The following is an 18,634-nucleotide window of genomic DNA, read 5'->3' as shown; positions in this document are numbered from 1 at the left end:
CTATATAATCCTGTAACTTAAAAGTGAAATCATGATTTACTTTTGATTACTTAACAAGGGGAAAATTTAATTATGCATTAAATATTCCTCAAAAGTCACTACCCAATTGTTTGAGGATAATTTCCCCGAAAAAGGAATTAGTATCAGATCATGTCAGAATTTCAAAGTTTTTTGCTTGTTTGTTTTTTGCTTTTCTACTGAAGGATAAACACCAGTCCAAACAGCTGAGTGGTAACTTTGAGGGAATTTATGAAGCAGGACTTGGTAAAGCTACATCATCAAGTAAATTATAGGAATTGTAGGATTATAGAACAGAAATTTTGTAAACAAATGTGATATAATACCGTGTAATAACTAGATAATGATTGACAAGAGTAGAACGCTGTTTTTCCTTCACCTTTTACATTCTATTTCAAGATGGTTCCCTTAGATATTTTAAACTCAAAAATCTCCTATTCCTAAATTCTTCATTACTGTCAAAGGAACTATAATCTTCCCAATCTTCCAGTTTCATAACCTAAGTCTTATCTTGAATGCCTCACTCTTATTTCCCACATCCAATCTATTGAAATTATATCTTTGTAACATCTTTATTATAGGCCTCCTTTTCTCTTTTCGTACTGCTATTACAATGATGTTGGTCCCCATCACTTTGTATCTTAACTATGCAATAATCTGCTGGTTGTTTTACTTTTCTCAAGCTTCCCTCTCCCCTCTATAGTCAGTCTTTCACTCATCTGTCACTTTCCTAAACCACAATTCTGACTCTGTCATCCAACTATTCAATAAATTGTAATAGCAACCTATTATCTCTGGAATTAAATATAAAATCCTCAGCTTGTCATTTAAAGCCCTTCATAACTATTCTCTTTTTAAATTTTCCATTCTTCTTACACTTTACTCTGACCCTTCCAACATTCCCTGCCCTCTAACCATATGCTTTGATCTAGTGAAACCAGCCTTCTTACTGTTTCTTTCATAGCACTTTACATGTCTATTCCATGAATTTTGCACTAGTTCTCCACTCCATCACTGGAATTCTTTCTCTTCTCATCTGTCTCCTAATTTTCACAGCTTCCCTGGTTTCTATCCAGTCCCATCTAATATGCAACCTTTTAAAAGAAACTTTTTGTAATTCAGCTTAATGGTAGTGACTATACTATTATCTCCAGTCTATGTTCTACATAATTGTATGAAGTTGTATCTCTAATTATTCTCTGAGCTCATTGAAATACAGTTCTTTTATTGTTTCTGAGGGAAGAGGTTGACCTTTCTTTGTATTTCTGAAAATTAACACAGTGGAGTTATGTGAAGACTTATATTTGGAAATTAAACTGGAAGAATAGAAAAAGCAATCAGGTGAAACCTCCTAACATCCCCCTCCAAACAACATTAAGATAATGTCTCAAATTGAATTCCGTCGTGACAGAATGAAGAAAAGATCAGAGTGAGATGTTTTTCCAGTCAAAGACAACGTGGAAGGTCAGAAAGAGAAATCTGTGACATGAGAGTGGAGGCTGGTCTAGCTAGAGTCCATGTGAAACATAAGGATTGGGACAAGGTGGTAATAACAGAAGCAACAATACCTTCTGGAGCTTTCAAGCCAGAGGTTATAGCAATTGCTCAGAGATTATAAGGGACTTCTGTGCCAGCACTGGACACAGAATCTGATGCTGACTTGCAAACTGATTGCTTATAACCACTTCTGAGTCATAATTCAAGGCCAGAGAAAAGCACTTTCAGTTAAGAGGAAATAGAATCCCTGAAGAGCAGTACTTTTGGGTCACAAGGTCACAAGGGATCAATGACCCTGAGAAACAGTTTCACTTCAGGGACTCTGAAAAACTACTTCAATTATAATCCCAGTGGAACAGATTCCCTTTCTGAGTAAGGACTGGAGTACAGACCAAGAGAGCAGTGAACACATGCCTCCCAAGATCACAGTATCTTTGAAGTATCAAAAACGTTCAATCTCATGGAAATAGTTCGAAAACTTCCATGTAAAAAAGACAGAAGCTTGAGATAGTGACCCTCAAAACTCCATCCCCACCACACTGACAGCAGAATCCAACTTTGACATAAAGTTTAAAATTGTGAAATTGTGTGGGGAAAAGAGCAAACAGCAAGAAAAGAACCTGACCATAAAAAGTCACTCTAGTGACAAGGGAAGATCAAGATACACATTTAGAAGACAATACACTCAAAACAGATACAAACAGTATCTCAAAAATGTGAATTGGACACAAGTTCAATGAGAATTCCTAGAAGAGCTGAAATAATTTTCAAAATCAAATGAAAGAGGAAGAAGAAAAATTAGAAAAAGACACAAGAGTGATGCCACAAAATTATGAAAAGACAACAGCTTGGTAAAAGAGGCACAGTACTGAAAAAATAACACCTTTAAAACAGAATTAGGCAAATGAGTAAGCAAAAGGCACAAAAGCTCGCTGAAGTAAATAATACTTTATAAACTAGAATCAGGTAACTGGAAGCTAATGATTACATGACGAATCAAGAAAAAATAAAGTCAAAAGAAGAAAAAAAGTGAAATGTCTAATTGGAAAAAAAAAAACTGACCTAAAATAGATTAAGGAGAGATAAATCAGGAATTACTAAAATATCTGAAAGATAAGATCAAAGAAAAAACAGACATAATAATAATAATAATCAAGGAAAACTATGTCAATATTGAAAGAATTCACCAATCCCCACCTGAAAGAGATCCCAAAATGAAAATTCTCAGGAATATTAGAGTCAAATCCCAGAGCTCTGAGGAAAAATGAAAATACTTCAGGCTGAAAAAAAAAAAGCCTTCAAATACTGTGGAGACAATTTCACAGAAGGGTTAACAGCTACGACATTAAAGGAATGGAGACCCTGGCTTAAAATATTTCATAAGACAAAAGAGCTGCTATTACAACCAGGAATAACCTACACAGCAAAACTGAATATAATCCTTCAAAAGAAAAAAAAAAAAAGAAATAGAGGACCTTTAATCATTCCTTAAAAAAATAGAAAAGTTCATGTTCAAATGCAAGACTCAAGAGAATCATAAAAAGGTAAACATGAAGAGAAATAATTAAGGACTCAATAAAGTTAAACAGTTTGCATTCATGTATGGTAAGATGAAATCTATAATTCCTAAGAACTTTATTATTATTATTAGGATAGTTAGAAGGAATCTACATGAAAAGAGGATGTGTGGAATGAGTTAATTATATTTGAATAATGTAAAAAAATGAACAGGAGAAAAGGATGCCCTGCAAGAAAGGGGAAGGGAGAGGAATAAAGGGGAGAATTATATCAAAATGGATAAAATATTTAGACACAAAGTGTGATATCATAAGCATATTTAGCAAGCACGAGAAAATGTATGTCAGATCTAAAAATAAGGGGAAAATTTATGAGCAAAAAGAGATAAATATCATCACAACCAGTAAAATGGATGCTTTCGTGTATATGGAATTAAAACAATTATGTACGAAAAATATGCAGTCAAAATTATAAGAATGACTGGAAACTGGAGAAATGTTTATATTCAGTTTCTCTGATAAAGGTCTCGTTTCTCAAATATAAAGGGAACTGAGACAAAGTTATAATACTAAGAGGTACTCTCCAGTATATCAAAGCTATTAATTGCCACATGAAAAAATAATCTAAATTGCTTATTAGGAATTGTAAACTAAAACAACTCTGAGATACTAACTCATAACCATCAGATTGATTGACAAAAAAGAAAATGACATATTTTGGAAGAGATGTGAAAAATTTGTACACTAATGAAATATTGGTAAAGTTGTGAAGTAGTCCCACCATTCCAGAGAAGAGTTTGGAACCATGCCCAAAGGGTTATAAAATGCTTTTTGACCCAACAATACCACTACTGTATCTATATCCAAAAGAGATTAAAAAAAGGAAAAAAGGATCTATTTGTACAAAAATATTTTAGCAGCTGTTTTTGTTGTGACAAAGAATTAAAAATTGTGGGGATGTCCATCAATTATGGAATGGATGAACAAGTTGTAGCATATGATTGTGGTGGAATACTATTACACTTTAAGAAAGAATGAGCAGAATAGTTTCAGAAAAACCTGTCAAGACTTAAATTATTTCATACAAAGTGGCAACAATACACATACTAACAGGAATCTTGAGAGAATAATCAACTGTGAAAGACTTAGTCACTCTGAGTAAGACAATAATCCAAGACAATTCCAAAAAATCCATGAGGAAAAATGTTATCCACCTCTACAGAGAGAACTGAATTAAGAATGAAGATTGATGCAAAAATGCTGTTTATTACTTCTTTAATTTTTTTCTCCCTTATTATGAGGTTTGTCTACTTTACCATGGCTAATAAAGAAATATAATTTGCATTACTTGGTATGTATAAATGATATCAAATTTCTTATATTCTCAAAGAAAGGGGTGGGTTGAAAAGAGGAAAGAGAGAATTTGGATCACACATCTAAAAAATGAATTTAAATTTTTTATATGCAATTGAGAAATATTCAACAAAATAAATTAAAATATTTTAAAAAGAAAGTAAATGTCTCTAAAAGTCAATTGCTTCTTATATCACTTCTGGATCTAATTATGTGATGCTAAGAAAATACTTAGGAAGCATTATAGTGACTACTTCGTTTTGAAAATATATTCTATTTACCAAATAAAGAATTAGCAGAGTGTCTGGAATATATAATAGGTAATCAATAAATGGTTGTTGACTTTTCTCTTCCTAGTTTGGGGATACAATATGCATGAAATATTTCTAAGGTTCTCAAAACAGATAAATAATATACCCACCATTTGAGAGTGCTTTTCTCAATTCGAGAACTTACAAAAGCATTATTCAATACATTTGAGGATTCATTAATTTTGGATGTAGTCCAATATAACTTGATTGATTAAGATTTTAAGTTTATTAAGTAATGAATGAGAATTTGGAAACACTTGTCTCTAATTAAAACAAAAAACTATGATACTAAATAATATTCAATTAAAATGATGAGCCATTGCAAAATAGCTTTAATATTAAATATTTTTTCATTTAATTTTATCTTTTAAAAATAATTTTCAATTAAGAATTTTTTATTCATTCGCTTTCCAAATGGTAAGAAAAAAAGAAAATTAAAACTGACCTTTGAAACAAATTAATTTAATGAAAGAAAACAAATTCTCTCATTGTTCACACCAGAAATTTATGTCTCATTTTGTAACTTTAGTTTATCATCACTTTTCTGTCAGGAAAGACTAGCATACTTCAATATAAGTACTCTGGAGTTCAGAGTTGGTTATTACATTGATTGCAGTTGTTAAAAGTTTGAAAGTTGTTTATGTATACAATATTGTTATATGAATATTTTTTAGTCCTTTTTTTATTTCACTCTTAATCAGTTCATATAAGTGTCACTGTAACAATTCTCTCAGCTATTCTTTATTGCGAAACAATATTCCATTGCTTTAATATACAATAATTTTCTCATTCTTTCTGTAATTTATCCCCATACCTTTTCTTTCCAATTCTTTAGTATTGCTTAATCCTACTCCAAAGAGTTTGGTTAAAACATACATTATGTAATAACTGACAGATTTGTTCTTTCCACGGTACTCAAGTAAGAATAATGCCCTGTTTTCTGAATTCCTTACAGGCCAAGGATTTTCAAGAAATGTGGAAGAAAGGTGTGGCAAAGAAAAATTAGAAAATATTATAACAACAATTTTTATAGCTTTTCAAAATAATAAATGATTTTCTATTATATAGATGCAAAGAATATAGAAAGGAAAAACTTCACCCCTGTCTAATTATTTATAAGAAGGAAAAATAAAAAGGAATATGACTTTATTCAGATTTATAATCCCAAACAAAACTTACCATTCTCCCCTGCTGCCACTTATGTAACTTTATTACACTGGGGCCTAAGTTATCTTCTCAGTGACCCATTAAGAGCCATGTGAAAACTAAATATAAAATAATAACCTTGGGTATTAAATTAAAAGGTATTCAGGAACTTAAAGGAAGTGAAGTTACATAACTTAGCTGACTGTTAGTGTAACTTGTATTTTATTTTTAATGACACTAATATTTCATTGTAAATATATAACACTTAATTTAAATTCATTTTTTCCAAAATGTTGTGTCATTTGTGTTGTATGAGACAAAATAGCTTTTGCAAAGAACATTATTCTAGATACCAAGTGGACACTAAGGCTCTGTTCTGAATCCTCTTTCTTTTCCTTATATACTATTTAACTTAGTGATCTCAGCAACCACCACACATTTAATTATCATCTCTATGCAAATGATGTGTTTATCCAGCCCTAACCCCTTTCCTAATCACCATTACATCATCTCCAATTGCCTATTGGACTTTGTGAACTAGATATACTGTAGGCACTAGATATACTGTAGATATACGTGTTCACTGGAGACAATTATTTTTCTTCAGTCTTCCCTCTTCTAAACTTCTCTGTTATTGAAGAGGGTACCTCCATCCTCTCAGTTTCCCAGGCTCTTAACCTAGGCCTCATCCTCAACTCTTTTCTCACCCCTCCCATTTAGTATTTTATTAAGTTCTATAATTTTTACTTTTGTAATATATCCTTATTGTACCTTCTCCTTTCTTCTAATACTGGCACAATAATGACACAAGTCTTCATTACCTCATTCTTTTAACTCTTTCCTTTTTTATCTCCTGACTTCCCTACCTTCCTTCACGTCTCAGATAGAATCCCATTTCTGCAAAGAGCTTTTCCCAGGCTTCCTTAATCTTACTGTCATAACCGTGAAACTACCTCCCATCATAATTTGCCTTATATATGTTTTTTCTGTCCATAAATGTTTGGATCTTTTTCTTTCCCATTAGGATTTGGGATCCCTGAGAACTAGGATATTTTCCCTTTCTTTATATCTCCAGTACATGGTATGGGAGAACTTGGCACATGGTAGTTGCTTAATAAATACTAGTTGACTGACTGAATATAATGAAAGAATTATGGAGTTGAAGATAGAGATGTTTTAATTTGAACAATTTTTCTTTCCAGGTAACTTTTTTCATAATCAGTGTTCAACAAATGATGCAACGTTAATAAATTTCTGCCCTCAAATTCATTATTTTCTTAAATAATTGATTTTCTCACAGATCCTACTTATTCTGGATATTTGAGGCCTTGAGGTCAAGTGTTGCTTATCTGTTAATATAATGAATCTTAAGTTGCTCTTTTTGCACTCAGTTTGAATCTGGAAATTTTTAAAGGTTATTTCAAGTGTAGGTGTTTCATTTCCCATCATTCTAATGACTCTAGGCAAAGAATAGTATTAAATAAATTAATTGGAACTAGAAAGATAGGAAAGCAATAACAGTGCACATTCATTAATGTGTAAAAATTTCTTCCTCTTTTCTTTCTTAAGCACTTTGGAAAATAATTCTCTAAGACAGGTGGTTTAGAATGGATGCAAAATGTCAACAGCATGATTAGATTGTTGAATAGGTACTAATTTGGCTTTACTTAAATGCAGAATAAAGTATGTGATTAGCTGACAACCTACTTCCCAGTCATACTTATGACCAATGCATGTACTGCTATTCAGTCACCATTTTCCAGTTGTTTTAGAACTAAGTTATCTCCTTATTTTGTTTTGACACCAACAATAAAGACTCATATTGTCCCTGCTCATTCTTGGAAATTTCCCTTGTTTTTTATGGCTTGAAACCCATATGGAAGTTATATGTTTTTCTCCTTTGTCTTTCTCACTCATCAAGAGAAAGAAGGAATGCATGTTAGACATTGTACATTCTTCCCTGGAATTGGGTGTTTTATTTTTAATTCTAATTAGTGCCTATGTCCTAGTCCATAGGTGTCAAAAATATAATCATTCCCCATACTTAATCCATGAATATAAATCTTACAAATGCAGATAACAATAAAGTTCCTCCTCATCTTATTTTCTTATGAAAGACATTTCATTTTTCATAATTGTTGATGACTGCTATATACTAACAGAACTCATAAATGAGTGTGATCTCATACTATTTTTCTCTTTTTTGTCTATGTACCCACTTAGCAGTCATAAATAAAATAGTTTAAGTGACCATAAAGATTCTTGAGTGCAGAGATTGCTTTATTTCTGTCTTTGTATCCTTAGCACATATTAAGTGGCCTTCAAATAGTAGGCACTCAACAAATTCTCATTGAATGAATTGTACTTTTCTCCTTCAAATGTCCATTTTTTTTCCTCTTAAATCTCTCAATTTCATGTCAAATATTTTTTTAATTATTATAGTTTATGTTTTAGGCAGTCAACTCCAAGCTTATCTTCTCAGATTCCATACTAATCTTGAGAGAGAAACAATAATTTAGTGTTTTATCTAATTTATCTGAAAGTTTAAAAAGTGAATTGATTATTTTCATCCCCAGTTCTAGTGGTCTGTGACCTATTTCAGTGAATTAAATGTACAAAGAATAAGAATGATGGCATCCCAGCATATCTTCTTTTTGTGTTTATGTATTTTGGCTATTCTTGATCATTTTTGAGATTTTTATGAATGATTTCTTATTTCACCTCTCAAATAAAAATGCCTACCATATGATTTTATTTTGCTTTTACTTTTTTATACAATTACATTGTTTATTTCTGTCTCTGGAAACTTTAAAAAGAAGAGTACAGCTTTCCAATCTCAGTTGTGTGACTGAATGAGGACAGGAACCATAACAGTCTCAGCTACCATAAATCACACTTGTGAGTTTCTTTGTTCACTAGACTTTCATCACAGATGTCAGTATTCTCCTTGTTATCTCCCCTGAAACAGGATCAGATTTGCAGAAGCAGGCCATTTGATTCCCATTACTTTTTGTGAGTCTCCACATCCACTGACAGAAAAAGACTTGTATTTCGTTTTAGTAACTCTCAAATTAGATACCACTGGGATGAATGTTGCCATACAATAGAAGAATACAAAGACATTGTGAATTCTTCATGTTTGGATGAGAAAGAAACAGCTTTCTATGTCCATTTGCCCAAAAAAATACTGTTTTGGAAACTTTTCCTACTCTGCATTTCATAGCAGTTCTGGTAGAGGAGCCAAAACGCTTCCTTGGCAGTATGAGACTTATGGTTTCAAGGAAGCAAAATTCCCTTTAGGATTGTGACAGAAATTTTTGACTTTTATCACCTTGGAGGGTATAGTTTATAGTCTCAATATAATATACATGTTAAAATCATACATACATACATGCATACATTTATCTATCTGTTGATCTATCTATCTACACACATACACCATAGATAGATAGATAGATAGATAGATAGATAGACAGACAGATCGATAGAAATGCAAATGTATTTTTGTTCAGAGTATACCTAGTCAAAGGAAGCTTGAATCTTTTGCCTAAGACACTGTTTCCTTATAATCATAATCTAATTTCCTCATAATATTAAGAACCTAGTTTCCTAATAATCATAATCTAATAATGATAATATTGTTATTTTATAAGTACATATCTCCTCAGATGGCTAACTAATAATAATAGGAAAAATATTTAAATGTTTAACGTTTGAAAAACACGTTTTATATGTTACTTCATTTGTTTCTCAGAAGTAAGTTGTAAAGTAAATGTTACTATTCCCATTTAACAGATGAGGAAAATAAGACTGACAGTTCAACATAAGCATACTTAGGAAATATTAATGAGAAATGACCAGCACTATAGTGTATGTATATGTGTGTAATATACAAACATGCATATATATAGTGATATAGATGATAGGTAGATAGATCAAGAGAGAGATAGAGTCTCATCTTCTCTAATAAGGAAAACTTTAAGTTGTCCAGCAGTGCAAAGGTAGATCTGTATTTTTTCTGGAGGTAAGGAGCTGAATTTCTAGAACCTCATTATCTCAAACTAAATTGTATCTCATGAAGAGTAAAAAAAGCAGTCCACAAAAATGCATCCCAATGCTACACTTCTTTAACTATCTGAATATGTCTTATTAAGTAAACCATAATTGTTGATCAATTTCTACCTCATGTTTTTATTTTATTGGTCTTCTTTTGTCCATAACATAAAAACAGCTTCCTGAAATCCAATACAAGTACATCAACCAGTCATTATTAAATTTGTTTCAGATAAAGACTTATCCAAGATTATGTAGCAAAAAACAAACAAAAAAAACGTGACCCACAACTTGAAAGCAGTGTTTTGCTTGCTGGTATGGTAAACAGAGAACATTGTTTTTAATTTCAGCTTAGTACATTGTATCAGTACGCTCTCTGGCCTACACAGGAGGGCCTATCACAGGTTCTTAGATCTGCATTTATAAAAGAAAAGGCAACTTTTGAGGGGGCAACAATCACTTTACTTATATTCAGCATACAGGGAAAATAAAAGCAGAGAAGCAAACAACTGACAGGCTTTCAACTGTCTGACTATTACATATGCACATGCAAATTACCAGAGAGGGAAGCACCAACATCTGGGTTTTCAAAGCTGGGGGTGATGTTTAATGGCTTCCCAGAGTCTCATTTGGCACAGAAACCTTCTTTCAAAACTAAGCCCCAAACAAAATCTCCCCTCAGAGTATATATACTCCTTTCAAAGTCAGAGGGCACAACCACTGGTGACCCAGCTCCTCATTAGCAATCAACAAAAGCTGTGGGCCTTCATAGGAAACAAGCCTCCCTCAAAAGCCCCATCTAAGGTCTATCAATCAGCAGGGAAGATTTTTAACTCCCATTATACCCCTGCAACCTAGATGAACTTGAGTAAGTCTCTTGACCTTCTCTTAGTCTTATTTTGCTCCTCTGTAAAGGACCCTTAGGATTGTAAACTTATGATGCTATGTTCTTCATACAACACACTGAAAAAAAAAACCAGAAATACTAAAATGTGTTAAAAACACCATATAAACACACACACGTCCACGTGCACATGCATACACAAACACATACACACACACTAACAAAGCAGCAACCATAAAACAAGTGAATCCACTAACATGTTGCCTTTTCTGCTACTTTGATGCTTCTATATAGTGCTGAAAGAAGTCAAACAACTGTGCTAGACTAAGTCCACTACAAATTTAGGCTGTCTAATCTCACCACCAAACAATACTTTAGTGTTTTTCTAATTGATTACTGATGGGACTTCCCCATTCATGCACAGCCACTTTTCTAAACCTCTTCTCTGAAGATTTGCCTACCATCCTTTCTCTTATCCTCTCAGCCCAACCACCTTACTTCTTATTTTACTTTAAAAATTAGAGAAAGAGAGAGCAGTTGGGTAGCCAGAGAAGTTGGAAGGACCAGTAGTCTGTACCATGACCCATGCTTATCTCTTCAAGTATATCATCATTAGGTATACAGGTACGGACAAGTCTTTCTACAGTTTACAGACAAGTGGTTCTCTGTCCATGACCTCACAATAGGTTGTAATGGTAATTTAAATGAAAAATTTTTCTTTTTCATTAATAGGTTCATGAAGCCTACATGGGTCACATGGAAGCCTGAGTTACATGAGTGTGAGTCACATGAAGTCTGTGGGGAGAGAAGTTTGATGAATGGATAGAACAGGAAGTGTAAGAGCTAGAGCAGAGTCGAGAGAAAGTTAGTTATGGGAACAGTCAGAGCTAGGAAGCATGCAGGCTGCTGGCTAGAGTGCATGAAAGGGCTTGTTTGTGATTTTGTTTAAGGGGAATCTGCTCTTGATGAGTGTGATGGACCTGGTTTGTGGGACGCCTAGCAAGGGGAAGTCTTGAGTATGGTATTGTTGTTGGCATTGTTATTGTGAATAGACTTTTGTTGCTGTGATGGATTTGGGTTTCTGGTATCTGAATAAATGTTTTGGTTCTGCCTTCCATGGGGAGAGTCTGTGGTATTTCGCAATTCACAAATGTACAGAGACATTCATCGCCACTGAAGGCACTGTGAATATCACATTGGTGCTACGTAGGTGTAGAGTTTGGGGCTTGTATCATCAACATTGATGGCAAATAAGTCAAACCACAAATCTGGGACATGGCTGGACAAGAATAGTTCTTTCTAATGGTGAATGTTCCTGCTACAAGGTTGAGCACCTGGAGCCCTACTGATGTATAACATTATAAGACATGAAACCTTCAACCACCTGACATCATGGCTAGAAGATGATTGGCAGCACTCCAGCTTTAACATGGTTATCATGTTGATTAGAAATAACAGTGATCTAGATTCTTGATGGGATGTAAAAAGGAGAGGATTTTGCTCAGGAGCATGGACTTATTTTCATGGAGACCTCAGCCAAAAATCACCTCTAATGTTGAAGAGACATTTATTAACACAGCCAAAGAAATACATAGGAAGATTCAGCAGGACTTATTTGATGACAACAATGAGGCAAACGTTATCAAGATTAGACTTCAGCAGCCAGCCTCAGCATCATCAGGACCCAGATCATATTAAAGGAATTATAGAGGTACAAATGACAGTTCCAGGTATTGCTGAGTTTCTGGCCACAGTATCTGGTCCTCCTTGAAAAAACAGACCCCTACTGCAGCAAAATTGAGGGAAGAGGTCCTGACTGCTTTGGCCAGAGGAAGCTTCATCTCCAAGTATGATATATAGCCCTTCCACCCAAATAGAAGATAAATTGTGCCCTTAATTGACTAGTTCCTCTTTAGGGAAGTGATCATTGCCTATAGATTAAGACTTCTCTCTCTTCCTACTCCCCTCCTAACTCCCATACTCATATTTTTATTTCTAAATTGTTGGGGCAAGATTGAGACTCACTAGAGTTCAAAGATAAGAAAACAATGATTTGTTTTAGCACAACCTTGCTGTCCATCATGAAATGTTAACAGGTGTCAGAGATCTTCTGAGTGAGCATGTCAAAGAGTAAGGATCTGGTATACCATGTGGGAATAGATTTGCCAATTTGGGAATTTCAACAGCATTTCCTTTCCTTCCCTTTGACGCTTCAATTGCTACTTTTTCAGAAACATTGTAGGGAACACATAGTTCCTTCTGCTAGAGCATTTAGAGATAATGGAAAATTTTCTCTCTCTGTAAGCAACTCCTTTCCATTGCTAATTTTTAATGTCTTGTGTTCTAATTTTAGAGAAGTAAATGAACTTCTTAACAGTTCAAGATCAATGGCCTCCTGTTTGTATGACCTAAAGAAAGTAATCTTCATTCTTGTTCTTTTAGAGACCATATCTAATCAAGAACCTAAATCAACCAAATCTTTACTATCTGACCAATCTCATTTCACTATAAATCATTTAATCAAACAAATCTCCTTGCTCCCCTCAGCTTGTTTTGCTCCTACCTCCTTGCCTTTTTACATGTTAATCCATGCTCTTCAAATTATTATGTTTAACAATAACTTCTAGCATGTGTCCCAAAGTCAATCCCACCAAATTCTAATGTCTACTACTCAGTGTTTTGTCAGCCTTCATAAACTCTGTATTATATTACTTTGCATTTTTTGTTTCTTTCTAACTATATCATCAGTTATTTAAATGGGGTACCTATCTTCCCAACATAGAGTGTCCTTGAGAGCAAGGGCCATGTCTTCTCTTGCTTTTGTGCTTCTCCTTTCTTTCTAATTCCCTTACAGTGCTTAGTGTTGCACATAATAGGTACTCTATAAATCTGATTGACTTAAAATACATAGAACAGCCTTATTGTATATCTTTCCCCAAGGCTGTGGAAGTACTTTTAAGAACTATATTCTGATCTTTTTCCATGGCTAATCCTGGGCTCCATATTTCCACTTTTTCACTTCTTAGGATCCATATTCATTTGTCTTCCCTCCACCATTTCCAGTATCTTTACTTTCATTCCATGCAGACCTGTGTAGGAAAATTGGCTCCTGCTTGGCAAGCAAATAAGTATACACTTTGCTCGTCATTCCTATAATTTAAAAGTATATGATGCAATCTTCAAATAAAAATTTGCTCTACTCCCATTCCTCATCATATATCTTCACAATGCAGCCCCTGTATCATTCTGGTTAGGTCACTCTCACTCTTTTCCACATTTGTGACTCATGGATTTTATTTCATTTACTTTCTTTTTTATTATTATCATTTTGCTATTGAATTGTTTCATTATTAAATATATGCACAAGTCCAAGAAAAAAAGTAGAGATCTTCGACAAGCTATCTATTGTCCCCAATTACATTTCAAAATTTCTTTATATCATCTTCCATCTGCTAGTGTCTATGGGAGAGATTATTCTTGTTTTCAAGACCAGAACTTCTATTTTTTCCCTTGATCATATCCCTTTCCATCTGTTCTAGAAAATTACTCCTTCATCCATAAACTTTCATTAATTCCTCCTTATTTACTGACTAGTTCCCTGAAATCTGCATATATACCTGTCTTCTTCATTCTTAGAGAAAAAATAGCTTACCTTGGGGGCAGAGTCAAGATGGCTGAGTAGAAGGATGGACCTGTAGAAGTTCTCCCCCCACAGTTCATAAAATACTTGTAAAAATGATTCTAAACAGATTCTAGAGCAGCAAAAGCCACAAAACAATGGAGTGAAAGATATTTCCACCCCAAGACAGCTTGGAAAGCTGATAGGAAAGGTCTATCACATTAGGCTCAGAGTGGAGGTCAGCCTAACCTTAGTGTCATAGAGAGGCATAGACAGGTCCAGAGCAGCCTTCAGGGTGTGGAATCACAGGCAGTAGCTATGGTTCCCAGATTCCTCAGCCACAAAATGCCAAAGACAGTGACAACAGTCAATGAGAAAGATCTTTCACCTGAGTGAGAAGGGAGCAAGGTTCTCCTCTTGCCCTGGCCTCAGCTGACCCCAGGCATTGGCAGAGTTGATTTTTGGAGCCTTCTTCCCAAAGACCCTGGGGGAATTGAATGCCTGCTCTGAATCTAAGCCCTGAGTGGCAGCTTTGGAGGGAGGAAGAGCCCTGGTGTAGTAGAGATGGTGAAGGTTCTGGAGAGGGAATTCTACTCACAGATCCTGGGCAGAAAAGCTTGTGGTTACTCCCAGAAAAGAGCAATCCTTGACTGTGTCATTTTGGAGGAACTGAGAACTTACAGGTCCCTAGAACATATCATCCTCTTGACAAAGAATTCAGAAGTCAAATAGTCACCTGGGAAAAATGCCACTATAAGGGGGAAAAAAACAAAGGATATAAAAGGTTAATGTCTTAGTGAACAGGTATTTTCTTCCATCCTTTCAGATGAAAGCATATCATCAGAGGATGAGCTAAAATTAAGGCTTATGCATCCAATACATCCAAAATAAATATGCAATGTTTTCAGGCCATGGAAGAGCTCAAAAAGGATTTTTAAAACCAAATAAGACAGGTGAAGGAAACGTTGGGAAGAGAAAGGAGGGTGATGCAAGAAAATCATGAAAAGTGTGCCAACAGCTTGCTAAAGGAGGAGGAGCCAAGAGGGCAGAGTAGAAAGACACACACATGCTAGCTCGAAACCCACAACCCATAAATTACCTGTAAAGAAGAACTCCCAACAAATTTGGGAGCAGCAGAAGCCACAGAACAACAGAGTGGAGGAGATTTCTGTTCCAGAGAGACATGAAAACCTGACGCAAAACGTCTGTCGCACCCCAGACCCAGAGCAGAGCCCAGCCCTGCCCTGGCCGCCCAGTGCCAAGAGGAGATGCTTCAGGGATGGAATCTCCAGCAGCCACGCAGGTCACTTCACCCACAGGTGCCAAAGGTTGGTGAGAGTGTCTCTCTGGCTGGTCGAGAGGGGAGTGGGGTGTCCCCATAACTGAGGCCCCCTAGGGAGGCAGCAGGGGGGGGCAGTGGAGGACAGGGGCTCCCAAAGCAGGGAGGAGCTTGGATCCATTGTTGAAGATCTCCACATAAACCCCCTGAGGGAAATGAGCCCCATGTGGAGGACCTGCTCCCACCTGAGCATCTGAACTTAATCTCACACTGAATAGCATCCCCGCCCCTGCCCAAAGCCCTGAGGCTGGAAAGCAGCATTTGAATCTCAGACCCCAAGCACTGGCTGGGAGAATCTGGGGGCCAGGTGGGGGTGGAGAGAACACTCAGGAGTCAAGTCACTTGCTAAGAAAATGCCCAGAAAAGGGAAAAAAAAAATAAGACCATAGAAGGTTACTTTCTTGATAAACAGGTATTTCCTTCCTTCCTTTCTGATGAGGAAGAACAATACTTACCATCAGGGAAAGACACAGAAGTCAAGGCTTCTGTATCCCAAACATCCAGAATAAATATTCCATGGGCTCAGGCCACGGAAGAGCTCAAAAAGGATTTTGAAAATCAAGTTAGAGAGGTGGAGGATAAACTGGGAAGAGAAATGAGAGAGATGCAAGAAAAACAGCTTGCTAAAGGAGACCCAAAAAATGCTAAAGAAAATAACACCTTTAAAAATAGACTAACTCAAATGGCAAAAGAGGTCCAAAAAGCCAATGAGGAGAAAAATGTTTGAAAAAGCAGAATTAGTCAAATGGAAAAGGAGGTTCGAAAGTTCACTGAAGACAATAACTCTTTAAAAATTAGCCATGATCAAAAAAAGAGCCTAAACATCATCTTCCATGAAATTATCAAGGTAAACTGCCCTCATATTCTAAAATCAGAGGGCAAAATAAATATTGAATCAATCCACTGATCACCTTCTGAAAGAGATCTGAAAAGAAAAACTCATAGGTATAATGTAGTCAAATTCCAGAGTTCCCAGATCAAGGAGAAAATACTACAAGTTGCCAGAAAAAAAAAATGAGTATTGTGAAAATGCAATCAGAATAACACAAGATTTTGCTGCTTCTCTGTTAAGGGATTGAAGGGCTTAGAATATGATATTACAGAAGTCAAAGGAACTAAGATTAAAACCAAGAATCACCCACCTAGCAAAACTGAGTATAACACTTCAAGGGAAAAAAAAAAAAAACTCTAACTCAATGAAATAGAGGATTTTCAAGCATAATTGATGAAAGACCAGAGCTGAATAAAAAATTTGACTTTCAAACACAAGAATCAAGGGCAACATGAAAAGATAAATAGGAAAGAGAAATCACAAGGGACTTACTAAATTTGAACTGTTTGCATTCCTACATGGAAAGATAATATTTGTAACTCTTGAAACTTTTCTCAGTATTTGAGTAGTTGGAGGGATTACACACACACACACACACACACACACACACACACACACACATATATATATATTCAAATATATATGTATATATGTATGCATGTATGTATAGACAGAGGTCACAGGGTGAGTTGAATAGGAAGGGATGATACCTAAAAAATAAAATTAAGATGTGGGAGAGGGATAAATTGGGAGGAGAAAGGGAGAAATGGAATGGGGCAAAGTGTCTTTCATAAAAGAGGCAAGAAAAAGCTTTTTCAATGGAGGGGAAAAGGTGGGAGGCGAGAAGCAAAAAGTGAAGCTTATCCATCACATTTGGCTTAAGGAGAGAACAACATGCACACTCAATTTGGTATTAAAATCTGTCTTACACTAGAGGAAAGGGGAGAAGGGGATAAGTGGGGTGGGGGAAGGATGACAGAAGGGAGGGCAAATGGGAGGAGGGAGTAATTAGAAGTAAACACTTTTGCAGAGGGACAAGAACAAAAGAGAATAGAATAAGTGGGTGCAGTAAAGGTTGGAGGGAAATATAGTTAGTCTTTCCCAACATGACTATTATGAAAATTGTTTGCAAAACTACACATATATAGCCTACATTTATTTGCTTGCCTTCTCAGTGGTTGGGTGGGGAGAGAAGGAAGGGAGAGAAGTTGGAATTCAAAGTTTTAGGAACAAATGCTGAGAATTGTTTTTAGATGCAACTGGAAAATAAGAAATACAGGCAGTAGGATATAGAAATCTATATTGCCCTACAAGAAAAGAGAGAAGATGGGGATAAGGGAAGGGAAGGGTGTGATTGAAGAGAGGGCAGATTGGAGGAAGGGGTAACCAGAATATACGGGATTTTGGGGTTGGCAGAGGGGACAGATGGGGAGAAAATTTGGAACTCAAAATCTTGTGCAAGTGAATGTTGAAAATTAAAAATAAATAAACAAATTTAAAAAGAAAAAAAATAGCTTGACGCATCCTTATCTTCCTCTTAAGCTAACATCATCCAAATTGATGTTCCATATGTGTTTCAAACTCAGTATATCCAAAATAGAGCTCATTATATACCCTCCTCCAAACTCTTAACCTTTCCCAACTTGCCTATTTCTTTAAAGAGCACTATCATCTTGCCAGTTACCCAAATTGACAACTTTGAGATGTATATATGTGTGTCTATATTTATGTGGGTGTATATGTAGATATATACATACACACACACACACACACACGGCACAGGGCAAGCTGAATATGATTTGGAAATGCTTAAAAAATGAAATTAAGTGTTGAAGGGAGTGTAATGGGAGAAAGAGAAACGAAGAGTTACAATGCAGTAAAGCTTCTCCCATAAAAGAGTCAAGAAAGAGCTTTTATAATTGAGGGGAAGAGATGGGAGGTGAGAGGGTAAGAAGTGAGCCGTACTCTCTTTGAATTTGGCTTAAGGAAGGAATAAGACACATTCAACTTGGTATAGAAATCTATTTTACTCTATGGGAAGACTGGAAGGAACGGGATAGGAGAGGAACTATAATAGAATGGATGGCAGATTGAGAGAAGGAGTA

General features: G+C 35.4%; 1 pseudogene; it reads left to right on the top strand.

Moving 5' to 3' along the window:
- Positions 1-11,317: 11,317 nt before the first annotated feature.
- On the top strand, positions 11,318-12,479 carry LOC140511316 (ras-related protein Rab-2B-like; annotated as a pseudogene).
- Positions 12,480-18,634: the final 6,155 nt, after the last annotated feature.

Source organism: Notamacropus eugenii, chromosome 6, assembly GCF_028372415.1.
Source record: "Notamacropus eugenii isolate mMacEug1 chromosome 6, mMacEug1.pri_v2, whole genome shotgun sequence".
Classification (NCBI taxonomy): domain Eukaryota; kingdom Metazoa; phylum Chordata; class Mammalia; order Diprotodontia; family Macropodidae; genus Notamacropus; species Notamacropus eugenii.
The sequence above is the reverse complement of the archived record's forward strand: the minus strand, read 5'-3'. Positions and strand labels throughout refer to the sequence as shown.